At 39.6% G+C, this 14,275-nt stretch overlaps 1 protein-coding gene and 1 long non-coding RNA gene across 16 annotated transcripts in view; one reads left to right on the top strand and one right to left on the bottom strand.

Annotated features, from left to right (window-relative positions):
* The window catches only part of GRID1 (glutamate ionotropic receptor delta type subunit 1), a 911,822-nt gene that overhangs the window by 81,748 nt on the left and 815,799 nt on the right, over positions 1-14,275 (top strand). The gene's annotated exons all lie outside the window — the stretch shown is intronic.
* On the bottom strand, positions 1,800-6,288 carry LOC144588334 (uncharacterized). Its single transcript, XR_013543845.1, has 2 exons — positions 3,393-6,288; positions 1,800-1,891 (listed from the first exon to the last, which is right to left on the bottom strand). It is a non-coding gene; the product is annotated as an uncharacterized LOC144588334 (long non-coding RNA).

The raw sequence follows: 14,275 nt of genomic DNA, 5'->3' as shown, positions 1-14,275 counted from the left end.
ATGTCCCTTGTATAAAAAAAAGACCTGGATTCGGGGACTTCTATTTTTATCTTGGTGTTTGTTGTACATTGCTGCAGAGTGCTTTATGGAATGAGCTCTTGCTCCTTGAATTCTGAATGTCAACACCATGGAGGGCAGGCAGGAAAAGAAACTGGGGAAGGAGAGGCAAAGGCAAGAGAGACTGAATGTGAGCAAAGGGTTAAAAACTTGTGCTTCTTCCTGGTTGTGAATGGGGAGTAAGGGATTCAGCTAAAGCTTCAAGGAAGTTGTGGAAGCACAACTAAGGTGGCAAAGCACAAATGTTTTCGTTATTGCTGGATAGCTCAGTGGTTTAGGCATCGGAGTTCGATTCCCTGCTATGCCTCTCTGACAGGGGCTGGACTAAGTGATCCATAGGGTCCCTTCCAGCTCTGCAGTTCTAGGATTACTAAGGTTTCTTCTATATTTAAATCAATTTCAAAAACATTTTTTCTAGTTCCCTGTGCATAAAACTGCATTTATTTCAACATGCATCACACTTTTATGTGTGTTTCCCAGAAACAAGCAAATGAAGCAGCATGGCACCAACACAGGGGCACATGAAAGAGCTCTTGAAAATTTAAAGTAATCCATCCCAGACCTTGGAAAACATGCTGGCTGAAGGGTTATGGGACTTAAAGTTTGATAAAAACAACCCTTTGAATCTCTGACTCATCCTAGTATGTTTGGGGCTTTCATAAAAAATGCAGGAGACGGATCTATTTGGTTACTTAAAAAATATCTCCTGACATCTGAGTGTACATCTTCAAAAGGCACACATATTATTGCAAGGAGTGACACAGTTGCCTCAAGCAGCAGATTTTGGATATATTCCAAGTACAACAAATGGTTAAATGTTGACTTTATCATTGTTGTATTTTTGCTGCTCAAAAGGGAGAAAAGTGTTTTGTAGTACCGTATTTTTTTAAAACATCACATGTCAAACATGCTTCTGGTACTTTACAGGGTGAACAACTTTGATGGATCTGTGGCCAGTTTTCTCTCTGGAACCATTTGGAACTCATATGGACCACCAAAACTGTGTCCCTCTCTTCTGCCTAGGGAAGGGGCTGGAAATCTTGGGTTTTGATGTTAACATAATTTGGGAGAATGTTGTGATCTGTTTAAAAGATGGTGCTCCTGTAGGCTGCAGGACCAACCATTCACCTTCTGCATAATTCACCTTTTCTGCACTTTGCTCTCCTCTGTAATGTACACTGACTAAGGGAGGTCCCATTTGCTGCTCTGCTGTGGGTAGCAAAATCTCTTGGAATGACCGTGGATATGTTGGAAGATCTGTAGAGGGTACAGCTTAATGTTCCTCAGTCTGCTCATACCCAATGTGGCTTTATACATAAGATTGTTTACACAAGGCTTACAAATGGAGGCTGGCTTGGTTACTTTTCAGTTTGGCTAGGAAATTTTCTCTAATCTTTTGTTGAGGCTAAAACACTAGAAATCTTGAGATAATGAGTTTTCTAACATTTGATACTAAATGTTGTTAAGCTCAGAACTGGTAAAGTGCCTTGTGAAATGTCTTATTTGAATAAAAATGTCTCTGACTAGATTTAGGATTTTAAAAAAATCTTCTGCTTGCCTTGTATTGTTTTATTTGCCCCTTTATTGTATTATTTTGATTTTTGTTTTGTTGTTAAGAGTGTTGTGCCGGTTCTGTCAAGACATATGTGGCTATAAATTGTTTTACAAACAAGTCATAAATAAATTTCCTGTGTCTTGGCAAATTGAGATGGCAACGTGTATATTTATTAAACAGTCCAAATATCCAGGTTAGTCTTTGTTTTAAATTCTTCTGCTAGAATGGTGTTCCAGATGGGTTTCAGGGAAACTCATAGTCCTTTAGCATCTTCCTCATCTAGATTAATTCAGACGTATAGAAAGAAAAGTTTAGTGCACATGGACAAATTTTTTTAAAATCTGTATTATTATAAGCAGTGTTTAAGAAGGACAAATTCCACAAAATTGAATTCCAAGGCAATTAGTATTTAACCAGCAGTCCCACAATGAGGGACAAATGATGCATGCATACTGCTAGAAGCATGTGCTGGAAGATTACAGTTGGGGTTTCTTGTGTTTTTGAGAACTTTAAAATGGGTTTATCAATTATTCACATATAAAAATGGTGCTGGAAAACAACTGCCAAGTATTTTGTGGAAGACAAAAAACCCACCCTCCCCAGTGATATTTGTTTGATCATCATTGGTTTGCCAGAATTATGCCAGCGACAGCTCTGCAGTTTTCTTTAAAAGGTGTAACTATAAATATAATGTTTCATGTCTGTCTTCTGCCACAAGGGAAAAATCAAAATGCTGATGTTATAATTGGAGATGAAAGGAGTCACGTAGTTCTGCTTTGAAAAGTTTTATCCGAATTGCGAATGGATCCTGTTGCGGAACCTGTCTGAATGTTGGATCTCAGCTTAGATCTGAGAATGACTGTTTACAGCATGTAGGCCATGAGATAAAGGAAGTTGAATCTTGTCAATGCCAGAAAATGTGGCTTTGCTGATCTCTTCTTTATTTTAACTCAGACTCCTCAGAACTCTGAGGTGTATATAAGGTAACTACTCTTACGGCTAAGGAAGGGATAACTGATAAGGCAACAGAGAAAGAAAAAAATATCCCAGAAAAGTCTGAGGCAGTGATAGAGGCTGCATGTTCAATAAGTCAGTATGAAAGAGGTCAGATTTGCCTAAAACTGATATATGCCAATGTATACCTTTTAGAAGAAAGAACCAAAACTTCAATAAAATATTCTATCTTCTTATAGGAAAGAAGGCGGAGGCCCAGAGTCCATGTGACTGTTGTTAGTCCAGTTGTGAAAAACCGATGGGCAACTCCAGGACCCTTTCTCTCATTTCTTATGGTTCTCAATCTCTAAACTGAACTGGGTAGTCCTTTAAGTTTGAATAGGGGCAGGGCATCTTTGCCTTCCAGATATTTTGGACTTCAGCTCTCATGACTGGCCACCATTGGCCTTACTGTATGAGACTGGCGGGAGTCGAAGTTCAAAACTTCCACAGGGTGGAGAGCTTCCTAATTCCGCACTAAACAATGCCTTCAAATTAGGGATGGTCTTTTGATAGCACTTCTAATTGAGGACTTTGTTTAATGAGATAATGCACTCACTTTCAATGAGAATCTTTAATACTGGAAATGGTAGCTGAATGAGAAACTTGCTGAAGCAGAACAATACAAAGAGGCTTACAAGTAACTCTTTTATGCTGCTACTTAGATGTGTTTTTTTCTATATCTGATTTAACAAATCATTAATTTCATAATCATAAACAGCTATCCATGACAGTTCTTCTGGCAGTCTGCCAGAACTCCGGAACTGATTTCCATGTTCAGAATTACCTGGGTGACACAGATTCTCTTCCCATGGCCCAAAGCCTTGACTTTGGTGCAGAGTATGTGGTAGAAGATACAGCTACAGTTTAGTCTCCCCATCATTCTTGAAAAGATTCAGAGTGTTTATCTGCAAAGAGAAAAGGCAAACATTTATAATTGTGTTTTCCAATCAGCCATTATTATATAACTCTGCTATACAGCTTGTTTAGATTCTCTGTGGTAGGGAAGATATTTGTAAAAATAATACACTCTGCCTATTGACAGAATTCGGAAACTCTTGGATAAAGAGTGCTATGGCCCATCATATGACTGCAATCTCTTTTTGTTGATTCACTCTTACACTAGAGAAATGTTCATCCTGTTGTATGTGGGTCTTACCCTTCCCATTACAATGTATTGGGGAGATTTGAGCCTAACAAATCACACAGAATGACAGGGTACACTTGATGCTTTGTTCGCTTAAAATGAATTCTGTCAGGGTCTTCAAGGAATGATACACATGGTGGAGGAAGTGTCAGTATTTTCCTCACATGAAGCGAATATCAAACAAAATTACTGTCAACCAGTATGAGTTTTTTCTAGACATTTTTTAGGAGATGAGCAGCAGTTGTGATTGGATAATGCACTCTTGTTTATATTGGTGTCAAAGTCTGATAGATGGGGAGAATAAATGGATAATATAGACTTTATACACTTTTTTTTTCTTTTAGAGCGGGCAGTCTGTCTTGAGTTGACAATGTGAAGAGTGCTGTTGCCCTACAGGGCACAGAAAAGGCCATTATGGAAAATTAATGTTCAGTACTTTTTTAAGGGCCATTGTGAGAAAGACACATTAGGCTCCACTCAGAGAAGACGAAAATATCTTTGACTGAATAACAGAGGTAACTGTAACATAATGGGGTTGAAAGATTTAATCTGTGGGATGTTTCAGTTGTATGCTGTCTTTTCAATGGATTCCTCTGGGAGAATGACTAAAATGCAACCCCTGAATATAATGTAATTTTAAGTGTACAATGGCATTGGTGATAGGTGGATCAAAGTGAGGTCAATGATAGGGTTCCACTATGCTCTGATATTGGACTCTGTGGTACGCATCAGGCAATATTTATTTTAGAATTTCATGGGATAAATAACACATAGGGTTGAATCAAGAGATAGGCAAGTGGAAATCATGCTGGTTATGCCAGACCATAAACTGTTATGGAATTGCTAGTAGAAACTATTGTGACATGAACCAGAACTCGTGGTGCAGTGCCACATGTGAATGGAAATATGGGTCTGATTTGCTTCACTCACTCAGGGCTCTTGTGCTATGCTAGAGCAAAGGGTTTTGTTCTTCTATATGTTGCTGAGCAAGATCCTGTTAATGTAACTTTGTACAGCACAAATTGGACTGGGCACAGGAAGCATTTAATTTAAAGGAAATACTAAAATATCCATACCCCCTCCTTCTAGGTTCTCAGGTTTCCTAGGCTCACTTTTGCACCAGGTAAGCCTTTACGAGTCTCGAGACAGAAGAGAAAGAGAGCCTTTAGTAGTAAAAAATCACTGCTGGATCTCTGCTGACAGTTCCCACCCCAGCAGCAATCAAATGATGATTGGTGTTTTTTTTTACTATGAAAGACTCCCCCTCGCTCACATCCAAAGTGCACAGTTAAACAAGAGGGTTTTGCCTATTGTCTTCCAGTATTTTGTACAACATTGGTGGGAAACCCTGTAGTCCTCATGGTGATGTTGAACTACAGTTGCCATCATGCTCCAAGGGCCACACTGGCTGAGGCCAGAGTCCCAGAGATTCCTCATCCCCCATTATACAATGCCATTCTTTCCATTTTGCAGAGAGGTGTGATCCCTTGATTGAGATCTGCTGCTCAGCTCAAATAAACCCTGTATCTTAGCCTTAACTTCAACAGAATAATTAATCGTGGATAAACGATTTGTGTTGTTCTTCCCTCTGTTCTCTTTCCTCAGTCTCCCTTTCTCAGTTTGAAGAACCATCTCTTGCCAGAATTCTTTTGGCAGAGCCAGTTGAAACACTGGTGGGTTAAAAATTTACAGACCCATCCCAAGCAATGGTTGTGTGCATGCCTGCCTGCCCGCCTGCTCCCTGGATCTGCAAAGCAAAATATTGTCCTCTTGACTTCATTTGTTGTCATTAGGTTTTGATCTAATTACAGAAAAGTTCAAGTCTAGCCAAAACTGAGGCATCATGTCAAGTCAAGTGTGGATTGGAAGGTAGAATTGGAATGCAGAAAGTACCGCACAGTCTGAAATCTGGGTATATGTAGCATGACAAATCATGGTTGTCATAATTTGCTGAGAATCCAGAACTGTGCCCAGCAAGGAGTCATCCTTCACCATTGGCACTCAAACAGGGTGCTTCCAGATGTTTCACCTGGAGGTGGTACTTTATGCTGAATTAGGGCAGTGCTTTGGTGGTGGTAACATGCAAAACACCTACATTAAAGCAAATTGCTGTGGCTCCCATTCAAGAGAAATGACTGTAAAATTTTGATGTAGAACAAAATGAATTTAGTAAGGCTAAATAAATGTTTAAGAATAGAATTCTAGTTCCTTGTGTGTGATGATAGGGGCTTAGGAAAACCATTGCTGTTTTGTCTCTTGTGACTTGTAATTCTAATAGTAAAAAAGGAACTGATTGGGGCTTCAGGGAAGAAAGTGGGGACCATTTTTATTTTAGGCAAATGGGGCAATATTTTCTTTAACTTCCACTTCATGCTTTTTGTCATGCTTTCTACAGCTTGGTCTAATTGATCTTTTCATTAAGGCTGAACTGTAACTTACTTGGTTATGTATTTATTTTTGTGAATATGGATGACACTTGTTAACTGTCAATTTATTTCAATACTCTTTTGCATCCTTTTGCTTGCCTGGTTACTGCTGTGTCTCAATTCTCAAGTTGTTTTTATTATTATTATTATTATTATTATTATTATTATTATTATTATTATTATTATTATTATTATTATTATTATTATTATTATTATTATTATTATTATTATTATTATTATTATTATTATTATTAATAATAATAATAATAATAATAATAATAATAATAATAATAATAATAATAATAATAATAATAATAATAATAATAATAATATATTTATATTTATATTTATATTTATATTTTATTTATTTATTTATTTATTTATTTATTTATTTATTTATTTACTTACTTACTTACTTACTTACTTACTTACTTACTTACTTACTTACTTACTTACTTACTTATTATTATTAAACACCAGGCAGAGTCAGTGAAAATTACAAAAATATTGACTGGTATTATATAACAGATGCAAGTTTTAACCAGGCCTAGAAAAGCTCTGTAAGAATTGATGAACCAAAGTTTGTAGAAAGAATCTAATCACCTCATTCAGCTGAGCAAGTAACAAGCTGACCAGGTTGGGGAAGCTAATACCTGATTGGCCAGTGGGGTCAATAAAGTAGCTAGCCTCTGTGCACTGTTTGTTGGGGTTGAACAAGGAGAGACAGAAGGAGCCACTCTGAAGGACGGATTTATGATGCTGAATATTGCTGAGGACTTTGGATATGTGCTATGGTAACTGGACTGAATTTAAATGCTTTATTGTGTATGACTATTAGAATGGACTAAGACAACTCTGTATGTATGACTCTACTACTACTACAAACAATACAGTTTTTCTTTACCTTAATGGACTCTCATTCCTCTACTTGTCTGCATACTGATACCTGAATAGGATAAAACTCTGCTAAGGCTAAGGAAAAGGCATTGCCTAAACCTAAAGTCCCTATCATATGTACCATATCATATCTGTCAGCAAACTATGTATGCTATTCCTAATAATTCATTTTTTTAGCTCTGATGGTGTTGTTTCTGAGATCTGCAACTGCTTATAGTACTGTGTGAAATTTCTTGATATTGTTCCCAAAGCCCCAGTGACTATGGGGACCACTGAAGTGTGTTTCCTCCACAAGCAAGATGTTTTGATTGCCAGTTCTCTGTATTTTGTTAGGGTTGTTTGTTGTTGTTGTTGCTACCATCATCACTTCTCTCTTTTTCTCTCTCTCTGGTCTCACTGTCCTCAGCCTTGTTTGCCCTCTCATCTGCCTAATCTGATTAAGGTGACCCTGTTAATTTTGTGAATGACATCATGCCACTACATCTGATGTTATGATATCACAAATGCCTTTAAAAATTAATAATAGCCAATATTGTCTCAACCAGTCAGAATAAAAGGCAGAGAGGGCAAATGTGACTGAGAACAGTGGATTGAGTGGTGGCAAGGAGCAACAGCCAGTGGGACAAAAAATAAATAATAAAAACCCAGCTTTAAAAACAACAAGATTTATCTCCTTAATTTAAATAATCATATATATCGATATCAGTCAAGGTCTTCATATGCTTGTGGTGTTTGAGTCCAAACAGTACCATCTACAATCTGCTGAGAAGTAATGTCAAGGCTTGTGGAAATAAACACTTCAGTGGGGGAAACTGCTTGAAAGGGGAGATCCTTCCATCAGTCAAACATGTATAGAAGGAAGAGAATGCAGAAGGAAGAGAATGGAAGAATTCCATTGATATACAGTTGTGGCCAAAATTATTGGCACCCGTGTGAGTACCAAAACATTTGCAACTGTAACAATTTTCTGAGAAGGGTTGCATTTTCTGAGAGAATTGCAAGGGTGCCAATATTTTTGGCCATGACTGTATATATAAAGAGTAGAAAGATCATCTCATTGACTGGATGGGTCTGTTCTTGGTTCAAGCAGAGAAGTTATTTTAAAAAGGCTCCTGAGATAGAACAGACTATAGGGATAAATGGGGAAGTAAAATAATTTATTGTAGCTGGGCCTCGAAACAGATTTGTCCCTACAATAAAAAACAAAACAAATGGAAGAAGCGACCCCCTCTCCTGCGAAAGAATGAGCATATTCAGTGGGCAAGCAGTGCAGACTGACTTGAGGATTTGGATGAACAAATGGAATTGATATACTCCACATTACAGTAAAATACAGTACAATAAAAATTGTAAGATACTTGCCTGTAGTGTGTCACTTACAGATGCAAAAGATTTTTCTGCATTGCATTTTCTTCACATCTCACCTGCATTTGCTTTCCATTCTTGTTTTGGTTCAAGTTGTGAGACTTCATTTTTTTTCTTCTTGCACTGAAATTAGTGTGCACTTAAAAATATTTCCATATGTACATGTTTATTTATGTATTTTACCCAAAGTCTGCAGCTTTTCATTGTGGAGTGAACTGCCTTATTGTGCATTTTTCAGTGAAGAGCATTTTAGCCGTTCTCATGTTAAAGTGTGTGCTTTATGTATTTGAAATGCTCTGTAAAGCTTGTAAATCTGTGAAGTTTCTAGGTGAGGTATCGTTCTTCTTGCCGCAAATCTTGAGAGACGCAAAAAGTTAATTTTGTTGAAACTGTCAAAGAAATTCTTTTCTCTTTCGTTTCAGTAGTGGCTTCTCTGATGTTAACAAAAATAAAGTTATTTTAATAAGTAACTTTAAAGATGATTCATATCCAAGACTGTGCCACTTGTCAGACAAACAGAATGATTAGAAATATATGCAGATGTTCAAGAGCTGCAAGTCTGATAAGATTTGAACAGCTTGATGACAGGCCTGAGGAAAAAGCCTTTTATGTAAGTTGGCTTTTCTTTTCCTCCCCCTTTTTGACATAGCCTGATCAGACTTGGCAAAATGAGACCCAGTTTTTGTAATGAGGCATGCCAAAGGTGTACTTGCTTCTTTTCAGCACGCTTGCTTTATAAATGTGTTGATCTTGGTTACATTAGAATGTGACATGGCTGAGTCCCTCTCCACTTCATCAGGGACTTGGTCTGTGGCTGGAGATTGTGGTGGTGTTTACTAGTAGCTTCAGCAGCTGCCTGGCAGCTTCCCTGTCACACTTCTCATCACTTTTATGGCTGGCCAGTGAGGTGAAGACCAGGGTCGCCATGAGGGAGTTGGGGGAGGGTTCTATGGATGCAGACTGGGATGAAGAAATTTCCCCAGGTCAGCCTGGGGAGTATACATTTATATACAGTGGTGCCTCGCTTAACGAGCGCACCGTTTAACGAAGAATCCGTATAGCGATCCCTTTTTGGGGATTAAAATGGACCGAAATGCCCCCCCGCAGCGTTTTCGCGACCTCCGTAAGCAAGGGGAGGGGGCGAAAACACTGATAGGGGCCATTTTGGGTCATCCGGCGGCCATTTTGGAGCCGCCGATCAGCTGTTCGGCGGCTCCAAAATGGCAGCCGGAGCGAAAACATCGCTGGAGGGGTAAGTTTCCACGCTTATTGGAACGCATTAAACTAAGTTTAATGCGTTCCAATAGGCTTTGCTTACCCGCACAGCAATGTTTTCGTATAGCGAAGGTTAATCCGGAACGGATTAACCTCGCTATACGGGGCACCACTGTATAGTTCTTTGGCTCTCTCCAGCTCAGTCTGCTTTCAGCCATCTCTTTCATTGATATATGGGGTGTTGGTAGATGAAAGGTACTAGGGATATACATGCTTTTAGGAGTAGTATTGTTGGATTGTGGTCCATACCTAGATTTTGGTTACCATCAACTAATTGTTATCACTACTTTACTTGGAAATGTGTTTATGTTTATTAGTATACAGTAGTTGGGCATCTAAGACCAGATCTACTCAGAGTGATGACAATTTTGGATCCTTTCCTTTTCCTGGTTGTGGATTCCAGTGAAGATCTGAAAATGAAGAACAGCAGGGGCATTTCTGCTCAGGTTGGCAACTTGGTCTTCACAACAGATGTCAGATGTTACTAGTCTTGTGCGTGGGAGAGGGCACCCTATTTCCTGTCATCTTGGTTACCTTGGAGTAGGCTAGGAGGTCACATTGGCTGGCAATTGGGTTGCCCTAGGCCTGGACCCATTTCCTTATGCTGCACCAAGTTGCTTTATTGCTGTTACTGATAAAACTGTGTCACTGTGTTATGCACTTCCAATACATTTACATGCAGTGTTGTGTTGTTGTTGTAGTTATTATGGGGTATCAATCTGTGGCCCCATATATGCTGTCTGGGTCTCCCAACTTGAGGTCTTCTACCTAAGCTTCTGAGCAGTAGACTGATATGACTGTCCGATTTGAGTAAAAACAAGAGGTTGCTGTGATTGGCTTAACTGATTGAAACAAGCTAGACAGATCCTAAGCTACAGCTGTCTCTCTAAAAAACTTTTGAGATTAGCTCTTTGGTTTAAAGAGAATCAGTATGGTGCAATGGTGAAGGTGTTTGGCTAAGACTTGAATGGCTCACTGGATGACTTGGGGCCATCCATGATCTTTCAGTGAAACTTAGGTTCCAGGGTTATTATGAGGACAGCAGTGGGGAAGAAGACTTTGTAGACTACCATAAACTGCTTGAAGAAAAGGCAGGGTAGACATTTTACAAATAAATAATAAAGTGGTATGATACTTGCAGTGTAGAAAGTGATAGTGACTGTAACTGCTGTTCTATGGCATCATAATGACTGAAATGCAGTAGTAAGTTGCAACTAGAGTAGATCTATTGAATTAGTGGAACTTATAGAAGAGCTGACTCCAGCTGTGTTGGCCAAGGCTTCAGTCCAAGGTTGGGAACCAGTGCTATAAAGGTAGGATAAGTCTTTTGATCTTCACAGTTTAAATTTGTGTGAGTGGTTGCTGTTGCTGAGTGAATTGCCAACAGTTATGCCAATACAGTTGTGCCCCGCTGGATGATTACCCCGCTGTACAACAAATCTGCATTACGATCGCAAAACGCTGTTTTAAATGGGCAGTTTTTGTTTGCCGATCGGTTCCCTGTTTCGGGAACCAATTTTTTGCTTTACGACGATCAGCAAAGAGCTGATTGTCGGTTTTCAAAATGGCCATCAGCTTTCAAAATGCCCCCCCCCCCCGCTGTTTTCTAGGACTGATTCCTCGCTATACAGGCACCGAAAATGGCCGCCATATGGAGGATCTTCGCTGGACAGCGAGTTTTTCAGCCCACTGGAATGCATAGAATGGGGTTTTCAATGCGTTTCAGTGGGATTTTTTCGTTTCATTTGATGATGTTTTCGCTCTACAGCGATTTTGCTGGAACAAATTAACATCGTCAAGTGAGGCACCACTACTGTAGTTCAAGATCTTCCTGATTTGAAATTCATGAACTAACACGTTGTACAGTACTTTTGGGTCCCACTAGCTGAGCCCTTTTGCCTTTATCTTTATTAGCGATACGCCAGTCAATAAGACAAAGAGGAGATCCTTTAACTGTACTTTTATTCAGCTGAGTAAAGCAACAGGGCAGCTCACCAATGGCATGTAGGCTGTGGGTGGTGGCCCCAACTCCTTTGTTACAGACATTTTTATACCTTTCCATACCCGACCACTCCCCACCCACCTTTACTTTGTGGTTTAATTGTAGCACAGGGCATAAGCGTATTTCTTATTTCTTGTGTTTGGACTGCCTATCTCGCTGTCTTGCCCACATCCTTCTTCCTGTACATGTTTTGCAGTATGTATAGTTCCTTGACTCAATCAATAGCACAGAGTAATGATTAGGCTAAATGGGTCAAAAGCAACGTGGCAGTGATTAGGCTGTTATACCTAGGTGAGGCATATGTAACTGTGCTACGAGGGAGTCCTTCACTACCACCACACCACCATATGCATATATGTGTGTTTCTGCACTGAAGGGATCTGTTTGCTCAGACTGCCAGGAGAGAAGAGAATACAATACAATACAGTGATGCCTACATGATACCACGAAGCACTAAAAATACAGAATGTGTTAAAGACACTCTTCCCCAACTCTCTACCAGTTACGTTAGATTATAACTTCTTTGATCCCCAGTTAGCATGTTAACTGTGGGTGACTGGAGTTGTAGTATCGGTACATGGACTGGATGAAGGTCAATAAACTGAGGCTCAATCCAGACAAGTTGGAAGTGCTGCTGGTAGGTGCTCCACCAAATAGGTTAAAGGGCCATTGCCCTGCCCTAGACACGGTTACACTCCCCCTATAGGACAGGGTCTGCAGCTTGGGGATGCTCCTTGACCTGGTTCTGACCTTGGAAGCCCAGGTGGGCTCGGTCTCCAGGGGTGCCTTCTTGCAGCTGCAGAGAATATATCAACTTCACCCTTACCTGGATGAGTGGAGCCTGGCAACAGTCACACATACATTGGTAACAACAGGACTGGACTATTGCAATGTGCTGTACATGGGGCAGCCTTTGAAGATGGTCCGACGACTGCAACTGGCACAGAACCCGGCTCCATGGCTGGTAAGTGCTGCTGCTATACAGATTCATATCGCGCCAGTTCTGAAACATTTTCACTGGCTGCCAGTTGCTGCTCGGGCCCAATTCATACTGTTGACTTTGACATATAAAGCCCTAAACAGCTTAGGACCTGGTTACCTAAAGGACCGCCTTCCATACAAGCCTGCCCGTCTTCTAAGATCAGGCCAGGAGGCCCTTCTGAAGGTGCCATCCCTGAAAGAGGTGAGGGGGATGACACGTCGAAATAGGGCCTTCTTGGCTGTTGCCCCCCAACTTTGGAACGTCCTCCCTATAGAGATCCGCCTGGCTCCAAAACTTTCGGCTTTTCAGTGCCAGGCAAAGCCCTTTCTGTTTAGCCAGCATTTTAATTAAATAGTATTCTTTAGCTGGTCATGTGAGCAGCAGGATTTACGAATGATAAATTGACTGTTTAATATATGGTATTATTATAATATTTCCTATTTTAATGGTTTAAATGTTTTCTAAAGTTTTAATATTGTTATATGCCGCTCAGAGACCATTGAGTGCAGCTTAAAAAAATCTTGTAAGTAAATAAATAAATAAATCTGGAAGGCACCAGGTTGGGAAGGTGTGAAAGGTAAAAATAAAGGAATCTTCCTTTTTCTTGAATGTTAAGCATGAAGGACAGGTTATGTTACCCAGACTCTGGTGTTACACAACATGCTACATTTGTTCCTCATATATTTCTCTTTTCAACTATGAATTAATAAAATAATTTATGCAAATATAGCGTAAACCTAAGAAATTTCAAATGCTTCTTCTGAAGATGAACTATCACCTGTCTCTTTGTAGGAAAGATTCAGAGGGCTTTGGGGAGAGCAAGTGGTTGGGGAATAGTTTCACATAATATTCCACACCAGCAAATTTCAGAGGCAGCATTCTTTGCTTGGTTAGGTTCAGGGGATTTTTGGGGGCTGTATCTAATCTTCAATTTTTCCAATCCCATTTTTCAGTACTATTCAGCTTCCCTGAAAGCACCTAGCAGTATTTTGTAAGGTGACTGTGAGGTAACTGGCTCAGTGCATTACTTAGTAAATGGCTATATTTCTCTTGTTTGCTCGCTCTCCGCACCCTATATAAAACCAAAGATGGAAATATTGATGGTAACATCTTTCTAATGCAGCTTCAAATTGTGCAGAATGAATTATGTTGTACCCTTAGGATTGCTGCATTTGCTTTGTGCCTAACCATCATCCTATTTCCTGCTTCCCTTACATATGTATTTTTGCATGTGTGTTCTTAATGCCAGAACGAAAAATGGAGCTTATGCTTATTTTTTCATTTACAGTATATATTTTGCAACTATACTAAATTTGCATAAACCCAGAAAATTATTTTTACTCTTAAGTCTGTCTATGCTGGATGCCATGCCTGAAGTTCTTTAATATGTCCTGCTAGAAAATACCAGCTGATTTTACTGTTGCACAGAAATTGGGAAAGTTACTTTTTTTGGACTATAGCTTCCAGACTTTTCAACCAGCATGGTGGGCGATGGTGGTGTCCAAAAATAAGCTTCCTCAAAGTGGATGGGTTTTGGGAAGGATGATACATAGATCACTACTGAGTATATAGCTGA

Source organism: Pogona vitticeps, chromosome 3 (assembly GCF_051106095.1).
Source record: "Pogona vitticeps strain Pit_001003342236 chromosome 3, PviZW2.1, whole genome shotgun sequence".
Taxonomy (NCBI): Eukaryota; Metazoa; Chordata; class Lepidosauria; order Squamata; family Agamidae; genus Pogona; species Pogona vitticeps.
This window is presented reverse-complemented; position numbering and strand designations above follow the sequence as displayed.